This window comes from Neolamprologus brichardi, chromosome 9 (assembly GCF_056152115.1).
Source record: "Neolamprologus brichardi isolate AB-2024 chromosome 9, ASM5615211v1, whole genome shotgun sequence".
Taxonomy (NCBI): domain Eukaryota; kingdom Metazoa; phylum Chordata; class Actinopteri; order Cichliformes; family Cichlidae; genus Neolamprologus; species Neolamprologus brichardi.
Genome location: NC_142112.1, coordinates 7,525,930 through 7,546,682, shown reverse-complemented (window position 1 = coordinate 7,546,682; position 20,753 = coordinate 7,525,930). Strand labels below are relative to the sequence as shown.

Genomic DNA, 20,753 nt, shown 5'->3' with positions numbered 1-20,753 from the left:
CATAAAATCAAGACATCTCTTCCCCCCAACCTGGATCCATTTCAAGTGATGATGCAATTTCAACCCTTTACTCAGCCCTTACACATCTGGATACTAGAGACTCATACGTTAGAATGCTGTTCATAGACTTCAGTTCAGCATTCAACACCATCATTCGCCAACAACTCATTCACAAACTGGATCTTTGAACAGAGGCGGTGGTTTACAACACCAACTGTCTGCCATCTATAATCCAGGTTTGAGATCCCTTACCAGACACCTTAATGCCCACTCACATCCAGACACTTTTCTTTCCAAGCTCCTTAGACTACCTTAAAAGACCTTTCTGTCAAAGTCATAGAGTAGAGAGGGTGCCCCTGTGGGTGGTCCTAGTGCTGATTTTTCAGGTGCTGGATGTGATTCTTCCCCTTGTCACCCGCTGCTTCCTGTCTGTCACAAAGTTTATGATACACTGATGGATGGAGGCTGGGACAGTGACCTGAGTGAGTTTGGAGTGGAGGATGTCAGGGATGATGGTCCACAAGATCCACTGAAGTCCACAAAAAGGATCCTTGCATATCTACCAGGGCAGTTGAGATGTGGTAAGACAATGTGTAATCCTTGTTGACAGCATCATCCATTGACCTGTTTGACCTGACTGCCGGTAATAAACTGCAGGGGCTCTAGCAGGGGGCATGTGATGGCTTGCATGTAGGTCAATACCAATCTCTCAAAGGATTTTATGACTACAAATATCAGGGTGACAGGTCTGTAGTCACTGAACCCAGTGATTGACAGTTTCCTGGGCACTAGGATAATTGTGGATTGTTTTGAAACAGGAGAGGACTTCACACAGCTCCAGCGATCTCATGAAGATCAATGTAAAGAAGTGTGAGGATCAGCATAGACTGTAGGGTGTCACTGTATTTGGTTCTGGTGCCTTCCTTATCTTTTATCTCCTGAAGAGTTATCTCACATCTTCTTCTCAAGTCCTGTGAGGTTGGGGAGTGACAGGGGCAGAGGTGTGTGAAAACAGTAAAACACATTGAGTCCTACAGTTGATGGTTCTCTACAGTGACTGGGGCTAGTCTACTGCAGTGGTTCTCAAACTTTTCACAATGAGTAACTTCTCATAAAATATATGGCTCTTGAAGTTACACCCTAATGACCGACATTAAAGTACGGTAGTATAAACATTCACAGCAGGTGGGATATCCGGTCTTTAAGTGATGACGTATGAACCCTGCTTCCGGGCCAAACTACTCTGAGTTTATTAGGGCTGTTGTGTTTTTAACATGTTTTAATGCTTTGTATCTTGTTCTATTTAATCTGAACAAGCTCTAAAAACAGTCAGTGATCACTGTCGGCCTCTCTCGTTCTTTATTACCGCTGCTCAGTTTTTAAAACCATACGATGTAACTACAGCCCAGCCCATGCAGCAGTATATTAATGACTAACCTCGTATTGTGGATGGATAATCTCAGTTGTTCTAACTGAAGTTTGGTCTGTTTACAGCATCCTGCCATGCGATTGCATTTGTCCCTAACCATCGGGAGCCGTCATCACATCGACGTCCACCTTTGTTGTAGCGTTTGTGTCGCATATTATTTAGATCATCGGACACGCGTTGCTTTGGCAATGACCAAACGGATATGGAGGTACTGAATTGTGGAGGAAAACCAGTCATTCAAAGATTCAGAGATGGGCAGTAACGCGTTACTGTAATCCAATTACTTTTTTCAAGTAACGAGTAAAGTAAGGGATTACTATTGCAAAAACGGTAATTAGATTACCGTTACTTTCCCGTAAACATGCTGCGTTACTGCGTTACTAAAACCGTGATTTTTTTGCGAGAATGTCTCATGACAGTGACGTAAGCGAGTGCGACGTTAGTGACAACAGCTGTGTGCAGATCAACAATGGATCATATATCGAGTGCGGGAGAGAGTATGAGCGTGCAGCGTTTAAAGCGTGGAAGTACTGACCTTACTTTGAGTTTGATTCCATAAAAAGTGACAAAAACATTAGTGTCCGTTGTGCGTGGGAAGAAAACTTCTCTTTACAGCGAAAAAAAAACCCTAGCACCGAGTGCGCTACGACGTAATGGGAAACTTACAGAGAAACTCGCGGATTCTTCAACTGACCGCTGCGGCACACCTGCACCAGGGTAAACCTCCGCCTACCCCACTCCTGCTTTACAGTGAAAATAGAGCAACAGGACCGCTAGTCTTTGACTTTATTTATTTTCTGCTGTGTTTTACTTGCATCTATTTGAAAGACTGAGTGTAAACACAAAAAAAAATATTTTATTTTATGTGCTGGAATGTGCAGAAAATAGGTTTAAATGTTAAACTAATTTCTTCCAGTCAGAGAATGTTGCAGATAATTAAATCTTTGCTTGATGCATAAAGTTAAAAGATTAAAACTAATAAAACAAGTTTTAAAAAGAGACTTTTCCATTTGATTACATTTTGTATGATGGATTATGCAGAAAAAGTAGAATTGGGCTAAAAGATCTATCGCTTTATCACCTATTCAGGTTGTAAATTGTGTTTTTAAAAAGTAACTACGTAACTAAGTAATTAATTACTTTTGAAAATAAGTAATCAGTAAAGTAACAGGATTACTTTTGGGGGGAAGTAATCAGTAATTAGTTACTGATAACTTTTTTCAAGTAACTTGACCAACACTGGTGGCGAGTTGATCCAAGTAGTTACTGATGAAAAAGTGGCTTTTGTAACCTGAACTGGATCCAATGGAACAAAGAACCAAAAACACCCCTCAAAACCAGCTAAGGAGTCATATCTTTTTGCAAATTTTATGTGTCATTAGGCACATTTATGTGCCTTAGAAATAAGGGAGAGAAACCGGACATAAAACATAATCTCTCCAGTGTGTCCTACCTCTACCTTGGAGCACTGTGCTGGTACGATATGTTCAGAACACTGGATTAGTGAGTATGTAATCAGTAATTACAATAATCACACGTGAGTTCAAAAGAAAACTGTAGTGTCCAGTAAAACTTTTGAAGTTTTCTCAAATAATTTTATGAACTCACTATTTTCCAGTGTAGCTGACCATTTTTACTATTTATCACTGTTTTTACACCGTTTATTCTGTGGCTTTTCATGCACTTGAAAGTGTTGGAAATATCGGCTTCCTAAATCATTTATGAAAATAAAAATTTAATTAATGACAGTGTCACCTCTTGACCACTCAACAGTAAGATATATAGAGAAGGAAAGTTGTATTATCATCAACCTTTTAGAGCTCAGTGACAAAGTGTGGAAACAAATGCAATCTTCAGCCATGCATTATAAGAGTGGTCACTGGGCTGTGATATAATCAAAAACCACTTCCCCCTTTTCTCAGCAACTGTGCCAACACTGTCTGTGAGCCCAGAGGTCTGCTCAGTGGCCCATAGTACCAGCAGAAAACTGTGGTTGTACACCCAGTGTGAGAGCATGGAAGTAAGAAGAATGTGAAGTGGGGCCGCTCCATCAGTGTGCACCGATCTCAGTTGCTTTGCTCTTGATAAACAGAGGAAAAATATCCCTTACACACACACACTCACAGAAATGCAGATAAAGGCTGCTGTGGTTCTTTTCTCTCCCACAGCTCCTTTCATCTCCTTCACATCCGTTTTGTCCCATCTTTCATTTGTTCCCTGTAGAGTTTTCCAGTGGTCATTCTTCTTCTCTCTCTTTCTCATTCTTCCAGTATTTTGTTTCTCTCATCTCGATTCTTAGTTTTTTCTCTGTGTTTGCCTTCCTCATAGTAATAGGATTCAGCAGAGCACTGTGTCACCACTGGCTACAGTAACAATCATATGAGATAGTGAATTTACCATTATGCAAACGACATCAGGAGAGGAAACTCATCTGTTGCGACTGGCTGCTGCTCCCACTTTTCTGTATGAGTATGCATGTGAATGTGGATTCAAAGAGATCCTAGCTTGCCATTTGAGAGGTGATGTCAGAAAGTCACTGTAGATTTGATGCATCCTGTCTGTGTATTTTACATATTCAGATCCATTCTCTTGCATATGTAACAGCAGTGACAGTGACAGCCATCAATACACTACAACATCTCTGAGGAATTTTCAAGGTCAGGAACAAAGCTGATGTACTGTGTAACATTTATGAGCGCCATGAGCCAAGATGTACTGATAATTTTGCTATAGTTTAATTTTTCTTGATTAATTGTTAAATACTAAATGTTTTTTTCATTTGAGTTTTAAAGATATTGAAATGATCATTAAATGTGTACTAAATGATTAATATTGGGTTGGTAAAAAACTATTTTGATGTTTATAGTAACATTTCCAGAAATGTTTGCATCTATATGATCAATGAAAACTGTAATTCATCTAAAAAAATCTAGAAAGTATTCATAGCATACTATAGTATAGTATTTATAGCGCTTCATTTGTTGCACATGACATGATACAGACTGAATTCTTTCTCACAGCAAAATTCTACACAAAATGACAAAGTGAAAATTCCATCACTATACACAAACACACACCCATGCCTGTAGCAAATATGATACAAATTAAAATTCCCCGCTCGCCCCTGCGGGCAGTCTATCCTTCAAGCTCGGGTCCTCTACCAGACGCCTGGGAGCTTGAGGGTCCTGCGCAGTATCTTAGCTGTTCCTAGGACTGTGCTCTTCTGGACAGAGATCTCCGATGTCATTCCTGGGATCTGCTGGAGCCACTCGCCTAGTTTGGGAGTGACCGCACCTAGTGCTCCAATTACCACTGGAACCACTGTTACCTTCACCCTCCACATTTTCTCCAACTCATCTCTGAGCCCTTGGTATTTCTCGAGCTTCTCGTGTTCCTTCTTTCTGATGTTGCTGTCATTGGGAACCACTACGTCTATCACTACGGCCATCTTCTTCTGTTTGTCCACCACCACTATGTCCGGGTTGGTTAGCCACCACCTTTTGTCCGTCTCTGTCTGAAACTCCCACAGGATCTTAGCTTAGGATCCACAATGACGACGAAACAGCTAGTCTCTCAGTGTTCCAACATTCAAAAGAAGGGACTGCTCTCAAAGCTAGAGACCTGAGATTGGGTACCAAGCCCCAAGATAGAAGAAGGATCATTGAGTGCGAGAGGAACTGACCTGAAAGATAGGATCATGGCCAAGATTGAACCCTGCATCACCCGTAGCCGGTTACCAAGACTACCTGAAGTACCCTCAGAAGGTCTGCTAGATGATGTTAATGCAGCACTACGGACGATACCTACAGCCACCATTACCACGATTAACAAGCTGATCTATACCACAGCAGCAGTGATCAGTGAGATGCTTGGCTACAAGTTGAACAGCCTCAAGGAGCAGTACTCTCCATGGAGAAGGAGGATAGAGGCTAAGATCAAGGTAGCATGGAGGGAGGTTAGCCAACTATTGGAACTGCAGAAAGGTGTGATGAAGAAGGTGCCTAAGAAGTACAGCAAGCTGTCCATACCGGAGGCCTTGGAAACTGCCAAGCAACGACTCATAGCCTGAAGAAGGTGCCTAAGAAGTACAGCAATCTGTCCATACCTGAGGCCTTGGAAACTGCCAAGCAACACCTCACAGCCTTGGCCAGCTGCTTGAAGAGGTACACTAGAGAGACCGAAGAAAGGGGAATAAACCAGATGTTCTCCACAGAACCAGCCAAGATGTACTCTCGGGGCAGGGGAGCAATATAAGAACAGCACCACCAAGGCTAGAGACAGAACAATACCGGAAGAGCATATGGGTGAAGGACGCAACCCATAACGGCAATGCTCAGTGGCTAGTGGATCTGAAGGCAGACCACGGCAACATCCCTGAACAGGGTCCAGTAACCATCACATTGGCAGACATGCAAGAAAGGGTCTCCAGTATGAAGAGTACCAGACAGCACAGCACCAGGCCTCGACATGGTTCACGGCTACTGGCTGAAGAAGATGACTGCACTCCACGAGCACCTGGCAGCACAAATGAACCAGCTGCTAGTTGACGAGAGACACCCAGAACAGCTAACCGAAGGCTGGACAGACCTGATCCTCAAGGACCACCAGAAGGGACTGGTACCCTCCAACTACCGACCAATAACCTGCCTCAGCACTACACGGAAGCTCCTGTCGAGCATCATAGTGGCTAAGATGAACAGGCACATGGGTCAGTACATGAGTGGGGCACAGAAAGGGATGGGCAAGAATACCAGAGGCACAAAACACCAGCTACTGGTAGACAGAGCAGTCAGCCGAGACTGCAAGACTAGGCTGACCAACCTGTGCACTGCCTGGATTGATTACAAGAAGGCCTATGACTCAATGCCCCACACCTGGATCCTGGAATGCCTAGAACTATACAAGATCAACAGGACCCTAAGAGCCCTCATCAGGAACTCAATGGGGATGGGGCGGACAACACTAGACGCCAACTTCAAGCCCATAGCACAAGTCACTATCAAGTGTGGGATCTACCAAGGAGATGCTCTGTCCCCACTGCTGTTCTGCAAAGGCCTGAATCGCCTCAGTGAGATCATTGACAAGACTGGCTACGGATACCGACTACGGAATCAAGCAGTTGCAAGCAACCTCCTGTACATGGATGACTTCAAGCTGTATGCCAAGAGTGAATGAGACATCAATTCACTGATCCACACCACCAGGATATACAGACGGACAAAATGCTGGTAGCTAACCAATCGGACATAGTGCTGGTGGACAAACAGAAAAAGATGGCCGTAGTGATAGACGTAGTGGTTCCCAATGACAGCAACATCAGAAAGAAGGAACACAAGAAGCTCAAGAAATACCAAGGGTTCAGAGAAGAGCTGAAGAAAATGTGGAGCTCCCATGCCTCTGGTAGAGGACCCGAACTTGAAGGATATACCCCCCGCAGGGAATTTATATATACATTAGAGATGTGCAAAGCAGAAAGTATTTGTATCTGTATTTGTACCGTGGCTTTCAAAAGTATTCGGCCACCTTGAACTTTTCCACATTTTGTCACACTACAGTCACAAACATGAATCAGTTTTATTGGAATTCCACGTGAAAGACCAATACAAAGTGGTGTACACGTGAGAAGTGGAACGAAAATCATACATGATTCCAAACATTTTTTACAAATAAATAACTGAAAAGTGGGGTGTGCGTAATTATTCAGCCCCCTGAGTCAATACTTTGTAGAACCATCTTTTGCTGCAATTACAGCTGCCAGTCTTTAAGGGTATGTCTCTACCAGCTTTGCACATCTAGAGGCTGAAATTCTTGCCCATTCTTCTTTGCAAAACAGCTCCAGCTCAGTCAGATTAGATGGACAGCGTTTGTGAACAGCAGTTTTCAGATCTTGCCACAGATTTAGATCTGGACTTTGACTGGGCCATTCTAACACGTGGATATGTTTTGTTTTAAACCACTCCATTGTTGCCCTGGCTTTATGTTTAGGGTCGTTGTCCTGCTGGAAGGTGAACCTTCCATAAAGGCCAACTTTGTGCAGTGCACAACTAATAGTTGTCCTATGGGCAGATTCCCCCACCTGAGCTGTAGATCTCTGCAGCTCGTCCAGAGTCACCATGGGCCTCTTGGCTGCATTTCTGACCAGCGCTCTCCTTGTTCGGCCTGTGAGTTTAGGTGGACGGCCTTGTCTTGGTAGGTTTACAGTTGTGCCATACTCCTTCCATTTCTGAATGATCGCTTGAACAGTGCTCCGTGGGATGTTCAAGGCTTGAGAAATCTTTTTGTAGCCTAAGCCTGCTTTGAATTTCTCAATAACTTTATCCCTGACCTGTCTGGTGTGTTCTTTGGACTTCATGGTGTTGTTGCTCCCAATATTCTCTTTGACAACCTCTGAGGCCGTCACAGAGCAGCTGTATTTGTACTGACATTAGATTACACACAGGTGCACTCTATTTAGTCACTGGCACTCATCAGGCAATGTCTATGGACAACTGACTGCACTCAGACCAAAGGGGGCTGAATAATTCCGCACATTTATTTGCAGTTATTTATTTGTAAAAAATGTTTGGAATCATGTCTGATTTTTGTTCCACTTCTCACGTGTACACCACTTTGTGTTGGTCTTTCACGTGGAATTCCAATAAAATGAATTCATGTTTGTGGCTGTAATGTGACAAAATGTGGGAAAGTTCAAGGGGGCCGAATACTTTTGCAAGTCACTGTATTTGTTGAGGGGGGGAAAGTATTTGTACTTGTATTTGAGTAAAATTCAAAATAGGTTTAAAAATCCAGTTGTTTTGCGTTACACTTTTAATTAACGTTATAGTGTGAGTATTCTTTAATTATATCCATTATAGTAATTATGGATATGCAATATTAGTTGATGTTTTTCCATAAATCCAGCAATGAACATGTAACAAGGAACATCACTGAAAAGAAAATAACATAACAGCCATGGTTAAACACACACGAATAAAATACAGAAGACGCTGAACAGACAGCGAAAATGAATTGCAGAGGTAGAACATGGTTATGATGATGAATTGGTGCTGGTGGGGGGAGTTGGCAGACAGTACCAGAAGAGGATGCTTTAAGTGCATGTGATTGTGCATAGCAGATGTTGACAGATGTTTGATATGTCTGCCTCTGCTGATTAGACTTTTGCACACATTACATATCACTTCGGTTTCATCTACAGCACTGACTGTAAAATTCTTCCACACAGAACTTGAAAGTTTTTTGGCTGGTGGATGACCAAGAGATGGCTCAGCAGCAACAACATTCCTTTCTATTTGGTTGCCCAAATCCATGTGGGGAGTTTCAGCTAAGTTAATGAGTGATGGGAAGCTATGTTAAGGTTAACTAGCCTATAGCCTACATCTTGCTGTCTGCAAAAGACAGAGTAACTTAAACGTACCATATAACTCCCACAAGTGCATACAATTCGACACAACTACACAAGCATTGTTTTAACCTTTTAAACCGAATGTTAATGTTACTCTGTCAACAGCCTATTTGTAAATTACCAAGCTAACAAAGCTATGTAAAGAGAACGAACATGAGAGCACCCGAATGCAGTCGTCAGTAATGCAGCGAAATGGAATAATCTCCCGATCCTCTCTAAAGTTATAAACTGCCTCCGGAACCCAGTTAAGGTACAAAAAATTATATTCAACAAAAATAGTGGTGCAGGTCAGCCTTTTTTTCACTCAGCCGAGCCTTCTCTGTTGCTGTGTGGAGCAGCCTGTGTCAGTCACCTCTTTCACGCGTCACTCACTCATCCAGTCATGTACTGCGGTCTCATAAGGAAACTCAGATTTTGATATAAAGTTTTAACTTGTTCCCGAATACAAATATTTTTGTTAAGTATTTGTTTGAAATAAGTAATCTTAAAAAACACGTTATTTGTGCGTTTCCGAATACCGTATTTGGGTTCGGCTCCACCCATAATATAAAAAAAAACTAACACCCAGCATGCCCCTGCGGGCGGTTTATCCTTCAAGCTCGGGTCCTCTACCAGAGGCCTGGGAGCTTGAGGGTCCTGCGCAGTATCTTAGCTGTTCCCAGGACTGCGCTCTTCTGGACAGAGATCTCCAATGTTGCTCCCGGGATCTGCTGGAGCCACTCGCCTAGCTTGGGAGTCACTGCACCTAGTGCTCCAATTACCACTGGGACCACCGTTACCTTCACCCTCCACATCCTCTCGAGCTCTTCTCTGAGCCCTTGGTATTTCTCCAGCTTCTCGTGTTCCTTCTTCCTGATGTTGCTGTCATTCGGGACCGCTACATCGATCACTACGGCCATCTTCTTCTGTTTGTCTACCACCACTATGTCCGGTTGGTTAGCCACCACCATTTTGTCTGTCTGTATCTGGAAGTCCCACAGGATCTTAGCTCAGTCATTCTCCACCACCCTTGGGGGCATCTCCCATTTTGACCTCGGGACTTCCAGGCCATATTCGGCACAGATGTTCCTGTATACTATGCCGGCCACTTGGTTATGGCGTTCCATGTATGCCCTGCCTGCTAGCATCTTGCACCCTGCTGTTATGTGCTGGATTGTCTCAGGGGCATCTTTACACAGCCTGCACCTGGGGTCTTGCCTGGTGTGATAGACCCCAGCCTCTATGGATCTTGTACTCAGAGCTTGTTCTTGTGCTGCCATGAGTAGTGCCTCTGTGCTATCTTTCAGTCCAGCTTTGTCCAGCCACTGGTAGGATTTCTGGATATCAGCCACCTCCTCTATCTGCCGGTGGTACATACCGTGCAGGGGCCTGTCCTTCCATGATGGGTCCTCGTCTCCCTCCTCTTTCTTGGGTTTCTGCTGCCTGAGGTATTCACTGAGCACTCGGTCAGTTGGGGCCATCTTCCCAATGTATTCGTGGATGTTCGTTGTCTCATCCTGGACTGTGGTGCTGACACTCACCAGTCCCCGGCCCCCTTCCTTCCACTTAGCGTACAGCCTCAGGGTGCTGGACTTGGGGTGAAACCCTCCATGCATGGTAAGGAGCTTTCTTGTCTTGATGTCAGTGGCTTCTATCTCCTCCTTTGGCCAGCCTATTACCCCAGCAGGATACCTGATCACGGGCAGGGCGTACGTGTTGATACCTCTTGTTCTTACCGTTCAGCTGACTCCTCAGGACTTGCCTGGCCCTCTGCAGGTTCTTGGTGGTTGCAGCTTTCCTAACTGCCTCTTCATGGTTCCCATTCACCTGCGGGATCCCCAGGTACTTGTAACTGTCCTCTATGTCTGCGATGTTGCCTTCTGGTAGCTCGATCCCCTCAGTTCTGACTACCTTCCCTCTCTTTGTTATCATCCAACTACACTTCTCCAGCCCGAATGACATCCCGATGTCATTGCTGTATATCCTGGTGGTGTGGATAAGTGAATCGTTGTCTCGTTCACTCTTGGCATACAGCTTGATGTCATCCATGTACAGGAGGTGGCTGACAACTGCTCCGTTCCGTAGTCGGTATCCGTAGCCAGTCTTGTCAATAATCTCACTGAGGGGGTTCAGGCCTATGCAGAACAGCAGTGGGGACAGAGCATCTCCTTGGTAGATCCCACACTTGATGGTGACTTGTGCTATGGGCTTGGAGTTGGCCTCTAGTGCAGTGGTTCTTAACCTTGTTGGAGGTACCGAACCCCACCAGTTTCATATGCGCATTCACTGAACCCCTCTTTAGTGAAAAATAAAATATGATTTTTTTTTTTCAAATTCAAGACATAGATATGTTTTTTACTGGTGCACAAAATGAGCCATGCATGTCATGGCGGAGGCTCTGCCGAACCCCTGAGACCGACTCACCGAACCCCTAGGGTTCGATCGAACCCAGGTTAAGAACCACTGCTCTAGTGTCATACGCCACATCCCCATTGAGTTCCTGATGAAGGCTCTTAGTGCTTTGAACAATTCTAGGCATTCCAGTATCCAGTTGTGGGGCATTGAGTCATAGGTCTTCTTGTAATCAATCCAGGCAGTGCACAGGTTGGTCAGCCTGGTCTTGCAGTCTTGGCTGACTGTTCTGTCTACCAGTAGCTGGTGTTTTGCGCCTCTGGTAATCTTGCCAATCCCTTTCTGTGCCCCACTCATGTATTGACCCATGTGCCTGTTCATCTTCGCCGATATGATGCCTGACAGGAGCTTCCGTGTAGTACTGAGGCAGGTTATTGGTCGGTAGTTGGATGGGATCGGTCCCTTCTTGGGGTCCTTGGGGATCAGGACCGTCTGACCTTCGATTAGCCATTCCGGGTGTCTCTCGTCAACTAGCAGCTGGTTCATTTGTGCTGCCAGATGCTTGTGGAGTGCAGTCAGCTTCTTCAGCCAGTAGGCGTGAACCACGTCAAGGCCTGGTGCTGTCCAACTCTTCATACTAGAGACCCTTGCTTGAATATCTGCCACCATGATGGTTTCTGGACCCTGTTCAGGGAGGTTGCTATTGTCTGCCCTCAGATCCACTAGCCACTGAGCATTGCCGTTATGGGTTGCGTCCTTCTCCCATATGCTCTTCCAGTATTGCTCCGTCTCCAGCCTTGGTGGTGCTGTTCTTATATTGTTCCCTTGCCACTGAGAGTACACCTTTGCTGGTTCTGTGGAGAACAGCTGGTTTATTCTTGTCAGCCACCTCCTGTACATGGATGACATCAAGCTGTATGCCAAGAGTGAACGTGACATGGATTCACTGATCCACACCACCAAGATATACAGCAATGACATTGGGATGTAATTTGGGCTGGAGAAGTGTAGTCGGATGGTAACAAAAAGAGGGAAGGTAGTCAGAACTGAGGGAATCGAGCTACCAGAAGGCAACATTGCAGACATAGAGGCCACTAGAAAAGCTGCAACCACCAAGTACCTGCAGAGGGTCAGGCAAGTCCTGAGGAGTCAGCTGAACGGTAAGAACAAGATCCGGGCCATCAACACGTACGCCCTGCCTGTGATCAGGTACCCTGCTGGGGTAATAAGCTGGCCAAAGGAGGAGATAGAAGCCACTGACATCAAGACAAGAAAGCTCCTTACCATGCATGGAGGGTTTCACCCCAAGTCCAGCACCCTGAGGCTGTACGCTAAGTGGAAGGAAGGGGGCCAGGGACTGGTGAGTGTCAGCACCACAATCCAGGATGAGACAACGAACATCCAAGAATACATCACGAAGATGGCTCCAACAGACCGAGTGCTCAGTGAATACCTCAAGCAGCAGAAACCCAAGAAAGAGGAGGGAGACGAGGACCCATCATGGAAGGACAGGCCCCTGCACAGTATGTACCACCGGTAGATAGAGGAGGTGGCTGATATCCAGAAATCCTACCAGTGGCTGGACAAAGCTGGACTGAAAGACAGCACAGAGGCACTAATCATGGCAAGAACAAGCTCTGAGTACAAGATCCATAGAGGCTGGGGTCTGTCACACCAGGCAAGACCCCAGGTGCAGGCTGTGTAAAGATGCCCCAGAGACAATCCAGCACATAACAGCAGGGTGCAAGATGCTAGCAGGCAGGGCATACATGGAACGCCATAACCAAGTGGCTGGCATAGTATACAGGAACATCTGTGCTGAGTATAACGTGGAAGTCCCGAGGTCAAAATGGGAGATGCCCCCAAGGGTGGTGGAGAATGACCGAGCTAAGATCCTGTGGGACTTCCAGATACAGACAGACAAAATGGTGGTGGCTAACCAACCGGACATAGTGGTGGTAGACAAACAGAAGAAGACGGCCGTAGTGATCGATGTAGCGGTCACGAATGACAGCAACATCAGGAAGAAGGAACACGAGAAGCTGGAGAAATACCAAGGGCTCAGAGAAGAGCTCGAGAGGATGTGGAGGGTGAAGGTAACGGTGGTCCCCGTGGTAATCAGAGCACTAGGTGCGGTGACTCCCAAGCTAGGCGAGTGGCTCCAGCAGATCCCGGGAACAACATCGGAGATCTCTGTCCAGAAGAGCGCTTTCCTGGGAACAGCTAAGATACTGCGCAGGACCCTCAAGCTCCCAGGCGTCTGGTAGAGGACCCGAGCTTGAAGGATAAACCGCCCACAGGGGCGCGCTGGTTGTTTTGCTTTTTTTTTTTTTTTATATATATATATAAACTCAAATACTGAACAGTGCATTATATATATATATATATATATATATATATATATATATATATATATATATATATAATGCACTGTTCAGTTTTTGTCTTTGTTTAAGTAATGCAGTGACTTACTAGAGCAATCTTTAAATGCTGTTTTTAATAAAATTGTCACACAATTGCATCTGTAAAAGTCTGTTAATATACCATGCAGGACAAGTGGTGAAAGCAAATGTTAAAGCAGTGTAACATTACAACAAATATATGATAAAAAATATGTAAAAAGGGTTAGGGTTTCAAAATATAATATTAAAATTATTTAAAAAAAAGTGAAAGATGAACATTTGAAATTTCAAAACATGTCTTTATGTATTTGTGTGTTTTTCAGTGTTATTTCCCAAAACGTCTTCTTGCTGCCTTTTTCCCCTCTGAGGAAATGCTCTGCTATGTGTGTGCATGGACAGGCTTGCGCGTGGGTCAGCTGTGGTGGGTAGATATACATGAAGTACCAAGCCATTAAAACGTGCAAAAAGCTTTTGTTTATTTGGCTATCCAAAATTCATCCAAGGCAGCTTTAGAAAGCCAACAGAAAGGCATATTGACACAAAGAGTGGATTAACAGGCACCAATACTTGTGTCAGCCCTCATTCCCCCACACAAACATCGTAATACTACTTTTGTAATTATTCTGCTGCCACTGCCATTGTCCTGTAATTAACGGGTCAGGTTTATTGTCAGCCAAATCAAACATTATTTCTAATTCTCGTAATTCAGTACCACAAATATAGCAAATTAGCTGATAATGAATTGGGGATTAATACTGGTCATTATTTATTGCTTATTTTTATAACTAATATTTCGTGTCTCGCCACTGTAAGTGATACTATGTGTAACTCTCAATAAGACGTAGACTATTTCAATGTAAACATCTCCTTATAGTGAGGTATCTACAGCTCATTTCAAGTTAAAATAATTGAGAATTAGCTTACTCGCTCTATCACTAATTGATATGCCTTCATATTGTGTTTGTGCCAATTAGTATTTATAGGAACATTTAAATGAAACCTTTCAGCAAGCAGAGTTATTTCTGTGCCAGCACCTGAAAATGGAAGATTCCCTCCACTTCGTCTTCACTTCCATTAATTAACATGCAATGGAATCGCTATCCCACTGTACCAACAAAGAGTGAACTGGCTGTGAAAAAGAATTTTTAATTTCAAAATGTTCATGAGCTGCTGCATCAGGTTTACACTAACAATGTAGTCTAATGTTGCCATCCCATGGAATTCATAGGAGAAGTGTGATGCTGTCTCACAGGGTATAAAAGGCAATGTATTATCAGAAGAGTCAGTTTAACCGAAGTACAAAAAAGTCTTATGAAATCTATTAAGTTCAGATTAACAGGCAGAATATATTTTTGGATAACTATTAGCAACCATCATGAAAGATCATCTAAAAACTCAGTGCTTTGGCCTCAAGTCTCTACTAACACCCGAGGGTTGTCTAGAGAAACTAATTTTCCTATGAGACTTACCACCACTGTGACACTGTTGCCATTGCTATGGTAATGCCTGTGGTTATTACCATGGTGATGGTAAAAAAGGTCAGTCAGTGGAAACGCAGCTACCCCCGACTGATCTTTTTTGCCAGAAATATGTTTGCAGGCTTACAGAGTTTCACATGCTAGACAATGGTATCTTGAGTCCTTAATTCTGAGACCCAGCGACAGACCATATCCATGTATGCCGTAGCAAGAAGGTTTGCTGTCTACCAGCAAAATCTCAAGAGTGTCGAGAGGATACAAGGAAACTGTTAGAAAGGTAGATCGATCTAGACAAAGCAATGCAAGGGCATCAGCCCAGCTGCAGTACAGAACAGAAGAACCACCATTACAGTGGTACAAAATGACTTCCAGCAGGCTACTCACAGGCATGTGTCTGGCTAAATTTTCAGCAGCAGACTTCATGGTTTCGAGCATTCTTTAATGGGATCAGCACTCAGTTACCATTTACCCACAACATAAGAGCTGGTATGTCTGCCAATGTCTGGCCATTCTCTTTATAGCAGTGAAAAGATGATGCTATAACAAATATTATTTTGCCTACAACATCACCCAGCATGATAATGAGTATTAGCAATGGTTCAATGATTGTCTTAGAAGAAATATCTTTGCAAGGTTACAGAGAGTTCCACATGCTAGACAATGGTATCTTGAGTCCTTAATTGTTAGACCCAGTGACAGACCATAAAGTGCTGCACGGGGACCTGAGCTACTCCAGGTGAAGGACAATACCTGGCCTAATGTAATCAGAGTTTGTAGGCAGCTCCTGGACGATAAAGACATTGATGCCATTGACTGGTACGTTATGTATTGATGTATCCAAATTGTGTCACAGAGCGTCCAGAAGCTCACTGATGCCCTGTCTCAGCTGTGGTAGGAGATCATCCAGGAGGATACGGTCTGCCATCTAATCAGCGGCATGCCCAGACATTAGGAGTGCATACAGGTAAACATATGCCTGGACCAGTTTGTGATTTAATTTTCTAATTGGTGTGATTTGGAATCTAGCCAAAGGGTTAGTAACTCTGGTTTTCACAGACTATGCCATTTATGCCATTTTACACAATGTATCATTGAAGAATTTTACCTCTAATATTTGATTCATCAAGTGCAGATGTGTTATTTAAGGGTTCCATTTATAGTTTGGAGCAGTATAGATATAAAAAAAGAACATGTCTGAAAATGTTCTGCAGTTAATTGTTGTTTGCCTGTTAATTTGATTTTGTTTGCTTGTCTGTGATTTTTGTTTTGTTGTGTTTTACTACCAACTTTAAAGTCAAACATCACAAAAAATAATACTGAATTCACTAAATGAACAACTCATTGGTAACGATTATTACAGTACGCCCATAACTCGTATGACAAAGCAAGAAGAGAAAACAAAATTACTTAAAATACTTTGACTTGGGGCATCAGTCCAGCTTCTCAGTGTCTTATTCCCAGTTGTGCTTAAAATCCGACGACAGTGGATCAGGTGTGGATATGGTTTGAAAAACTCAAACAAATTCTCAAAGAACTTGAATTAAATGGAGAGTTACTTTTATCCAAATGCACATATGTCTAATCTGAGCTCAGCTTCTTTCTTCTTCTCTGTCAGACAGAAATCCAAAAAAACAAAACCCTACACTTAGTGCCCTTAATAGCTGTTACATTTTTTTCTTACTATGAGGGATGGTAGATGTTTAGTGTCTAACGTTTAGGAGCCAGTAGACATAAAAATCATTGTTTTGTTTTTTTAAATAATGTTTTTAATTCAGTCAAATATGAAAGAAATTAGAAACATGTTTTTGAAGAAGTGCTGTTAGCATACTATAAAAATAGCATTGACTGACATACAAGTGTGCTTTATTTAGTTTTAATTAAAAGGTGAGTTATAAAAGCTGAATATTCCTGATTTTATTTCCCACATTAAACAATGGACAGTTTCAGCCATTTTACCACAATTTCACTTTAACTTCATCATGAAAACTATAATTAATTACACTGCTTAAAATAAATGAATAAATAAATAAATAAAACACTAATAAAGGAGCACTCAGAAAATAAATCAGTTTGAATGGGAAAAAAGTAATGCTTGACATTTATACTAATCTGGATCTGGATGTGTTAGGAAAAATAGAATGAAAGGAAAATGGTCAACCTATCAACGAAACATGATGAGGTTCAAGAGTCTCTACTGTCATTGTGACAGAAATATACAGTGAAGAAAAAAATCTTACATTCACTGCCTCTGTACGCATTTGAAAAAGTCTAAGCTTGAATTTTTCTAGTAAAACAGTAACATTGTATCTTTCTCAAAACGTTTGCACTCACTTTTTAACTTCTACCTGACTACAACAAAGTGTGCCTTTGGGTCATTTTGAGTTCAGTGTTCCTTAGAGTAGTGTTACTGTTTTTAACTGCTATCAAAGGTAATTTTTATTGTCCAAATAGTTTATTGTTAAAGATTTAATTGGATTTGGTATCTGTCTGCTTCCAAATCAACCTTTAAGTTTGCTTTATGTCCTCGCAGTGGCCCATTCTCTCTGTGGTTCACACAGATTTTGAATCGGCATCAAAGAGCACAATGAAGCTGTCTCCCCCCCCCCCACCCCCACCCCCTCAACACACACACACACACACACACACACACACACACACACACACACACACACACACACACGCTATTTCTCTACTAGCTATGTGGGAATTTGTGCAGAAATGCTGTCAAACAAAGCTGGGCCGTTGTTAACAGTGGCTTACCTTCTGAACCGCATTAAAACTAAATCTGTGTTTTCTGTCATTTAGGCGTTGCCAGGCTGGCGTCTAGAGCAGCGGTGTAAATTTATATATGTGAAACAACTTTAGTCTTTGTAACCTACATCAAAGTAGTTCAGTTTTTCTTCTAAAAAAAATGAGTAATTTTAATGATGCTTTCTTGGTTGTGTGGCACAGCGCCACGTTGAGACTCTGTAATTACTAATAGCAGATACAGAGTCCCAGGGCATGATTCTCTGCCAATCTCACAGGCACCTCTCTGGGCACTGTGCACCTTATCACACAGGCTTCTCATTTCAGATTCACATCAAAGTCACCCATCTCTGCTTCTCCTTGAAAAAAGAACTATTTCCGTGTGTTGAGGTTTGAATTAGCTTTGGCTTGAATGAAGCCATTTATTAAGAGATTTTCACCACTGAGTAGACATTTGAACCAGATCAAACACAGCTCAGTGTTTGGCATTGCCTATCAAAAGTGAACTGATGCCTTCGTAGAAGCTATGTGAGCTGTTTCATGTGGTTATGCACTCCCCAAGGAAATCAAAGCCACCTGTCTTCTGTCCACCCAGTGAACTAAGAAGGCACTTGCATGTTTTTGTCCTTGTGAGTGACTACATTTGCTTTTGCTATAAATTATTTAGTCTAATTAAAACTGCTGTTCAGAATGCCATTCAGATAAGCAACAATTTCACTTAATATTGGGCTCTGCACAAATGTAATTTAAAAGCTTTTTTTTATTTTTTAACTGAATGCAACATTTTATAAATCACATTAAAAAAAAAAAAACATTTTCTTTTGGTTGTAGTCAGATTTGTTAAAATAAAATTCTTCCATGACATAAATAAAAATATTTCCTTTCTTATCTTGTGTGTGCCTTTCCTAATAGAATATTTAATAGCCAAACAGAGATCAGCAGCAGCGCGCAGACATGCCTGAATCGGGAACAATCAGCCATCCAGCGTTCAAATGTTTTTATGACATGGACTAACTGCCTGTTATTATGCTTCGCTTTGAGTTACTGCCTCTCAAGGATTGATCCATTACAGGCTTTCACAAACACACACATCAGGTTACATATTATTGATCTCATTTTAATCGATGTGCACGGAGAGTCTCTACTAGGACTGTTTTATTTAAAATGATCAAATAATCTTACTCATATTTTGCTTGTTAAATTAACTAATTGATATCAGAATTAAATATACTGGTTCTACTTTTCTGGTTTTACTGATTAATCAAAGGTCTTTAGATTAAAAGCTCAGTTCACCCATACACTGATACCGTTTTTCACTACTTTTAATAGTCCCTACAATAATACAGTGAAAACAGAGAAAAGCTGAACAAACAGAAACCATTTGAAATTAAAATCTGAATTTAACAGAAGAAGAGAGTCAGTATGAGCAACATGTGTTCTTTTCTTTCTAGCTGCTGTCAGTATTGTGCTCCAGCATGTTGCATCAACTTTTCAGGCCGTCTTTGGGAAATCCCTATAACGATGATTCCAGTAGTCTAGCTTGGAAGTGATAAATGCATGAACTAGTTTTTCAGCATCAATCTGAGACAGGAGAGATTGCACAAATGAAAGAAAGCAGTCCTACATATTTGTTTTATATGCTCATATAAACAACATATCATGGTGAAAAATGGCTCCAAGGTTCCTCACGGTGTTACTGGAGGAAATGGTAATGCCATCCACAGTGAGCATCTGGTCAGATATCAGATTTCTAAGACTTTCATAGCTGACCTCACCCAGGTTTTTATGTCTTTACGACATTCCTGCAATTTACTAATTGTTGTGTTATCTGGCTTCATGGATAGATAGGGTTGAGTATCATCTGCTTAGCAGGGAAATGTGTGCTATACCTTCTAATGATACTGCGTAAGGGAAAATGTATACATATATGTGTGCAAACAGAACCTCGTGAACTCCATGTGTGAAGAGGACTCTCCATGTGATTAATTTATCTGCAAGAAACTATGCTGAGGAAACCCATTTAGGTATTTGATATGAGGAGCGTGGTATAAAATGGTAACTTAATGTCAACATGCATTTTTTTCCACAACCTTAAAGTCCAGTCTCTACCTCATATAAATGTTTTAAATTAAGTCTTCACTGGTAATCCAATGCTAAACCTCAACAAAGTTACACATTATTCAAAAGTCTCTTCTTTAAGGTTTTGATGTGACGGCATGCATAAAAAAGATGGGCCTCAGCTCTGCCCACAGTTTAAAACTCTTAACAGCCATGTTACATATTCATTAGAATATAAATTAAGGCAGTGGTAGTATTTCTGCCCCCTAACAAGTCACTTTCTTTTTTTAAGAATCAGTTTAGCTGATAGAGTTGTTTGCTTCACCTTATTAAACCCCTTCGAATTATGCCTTCCTGTGTGTTACAGCCTACTCAACCCAGAGATGATCTGAAAATCACACTTGTGTTTTCTCAAGAAGCTTTTTTCCCTTTCAGAGAAGACGGAATTTAAGGGTGGGTGTGCTAGAAAAAAGAAGGGGAAACTAGGTCACCATTTTTACTACAGTGTCCTTTTTTCTTCTCATTGTTGCTGAGGAGCTTTATACCCCCTGTGGTGAAAGAGAAATTCCGTGTTCCTATTGGCTAAAAGCTGATGATGACCTGCAGGTGTGGAGAATGTTGGTATTGGACAAGTTGGATGTGCAGGACATGATTGGAGGGGAAGCAGGAAGAAGATGGGGGTGTGGTTGCAGAGAGAAGTAAGGCAGGGGTGATGCTCCCCCCCCTACTGAGATACTATGGCACCCCGGGGAGAGCATTGCAAAAAGGGGAGAGCGTGGAATAGACGAATGGAATCTGCAAGCAGGAATGCAGCTTGAGTTGTGCAGACGGGAGACACAAAGTTAGTGGGTGAGAAAAAACAGAGTGAGATGGAGAATTATTGAAGAAAGAGAGAAAATGGGGGT

General features: G+C 42.4%; 1 pseudogene; it reads right to left on the bottom strand.

Moving 5' to 3' along the window:
- Nucleotides 1-3,687: 3,687 nt before the first annotated feature.
- Nucleotides 3,688-10,859, bottom strand: LOC148101153 (uncharacterized; annotated as a pseudogene).
- Between the last annotated feature and the right edge of the window lie 9,894 nt (nt 10,860-20,753).